The sequence below is a fragment of the Triticum dicoccoides genome, chromosome 1B (genome assembly GCF_002162155.2).
Source record: "Triticum dicoccoides isolate Atlit2015 ecotype Zavitan chromosome 1B, WEW_v2.0, whole genome shotgun sequence".
NCBI classification, from domain to species: Eukaryota; Viridiplantae; Streptophyta; class Magnoliopsida; order Poales; family Poaceae; genus Triticum; species Triticum dicoccoides.
Genome location: NC_041381.1, coordinates 86,309,728 through 86,310,887, shown reverse-complemented (window position 1 = coordinate 86,310,887; position 1,160 = coordinate 86,309,728).

Genomic DNA, 1,160 nt, shown 5'->3' with positions numbered 1-1,160 from the left:
TGGCTACCTGCATAGACTCCTCCTCCTCTCCCCTGCCGAGATCGGCGAGGCCCCAAGGTCGGGACTCACAACATCCTCAAAATCCAAAGCAGGTAACATGTGCTCAAAAACCTCGTTAGACTCCACCCGGTCACTCCAAAGTCTCGGAGGCGCAGAAGCCGGCTCGAAAGATCCAAATCTCAGAGAAGTCATAGGCACCGAGGAGGGTGGTACCGTCCTGAGATGAGCCTACAATTTGAATTATTCCAACTGGGTTGTGTGCAAGAGGCTCCTCCTCACAAATTGACTTTTCCTAATTCCATAGGAGTCCAAGCATTTCGTGGTGATCACCTAAAAGCAATCTTGAATACCACTCTGCAACTACTTGATCCTCAAACTGATCCAATGCATCTGGAAGTACTTACGTCAACTGATGTGTCATTGGCCTCCAAAGGTAAATGGCAATCTGCAAGGAAAATTTGGGCCAACTGTCTCTGAACCTTTAGATGAAGAAAATTGAAATGGAGAAGGCAGAGCCAACCACCATAGCTAACAAGGAAGCAAATACTATGATAGTTAGCACCATTGGGACTGACAATGATGCTCTGTTTCAAGAAGGTGAGTCCTTTGATGATCTTCTAGCCCCACCTGGTTTTCCTAATCCCATCTTCAAAGATACCGAATGCCGAATTACTATTGATCCACCCCGAAACTTCCGGCCTCCCTAGCGCGCAGCTGTGCAAACTCTCTGGATATTCTGGAAGTTGCCAGAAGCATCCAACCACCGAAACTTCTGGTCCACCCCGAAACTCTATGGAGCCCTTCCCCTTCGTGAGCTAGACTATAAATACCTGCCCCCACCTCTTCTCTAGGGTTAGCAAACACTAGAACTAAAAACCATAGAGCTTTACTCATGTATCTCCCATTTGTGGGATCTACCTTGCCTAGTGGAATCAAGACCTCCTCTTGAGGGGAAGGCCCCATAGGAGTAGATTCCTTCAGGAATATCAAGACCTCCAATCGTGAAGACGAAAGGCATCATAGAAGCAACAAGCTCTCCTTGTCTAAGGACTTGGGAAGAACCCTATCTTGTTCCATCTCTCTTTGGATGATTTGGATCAATGATTTATCTATGTGTATCTTTATTGCATCTATGTGTGTTGATTTGAGTGTTTCCCCTC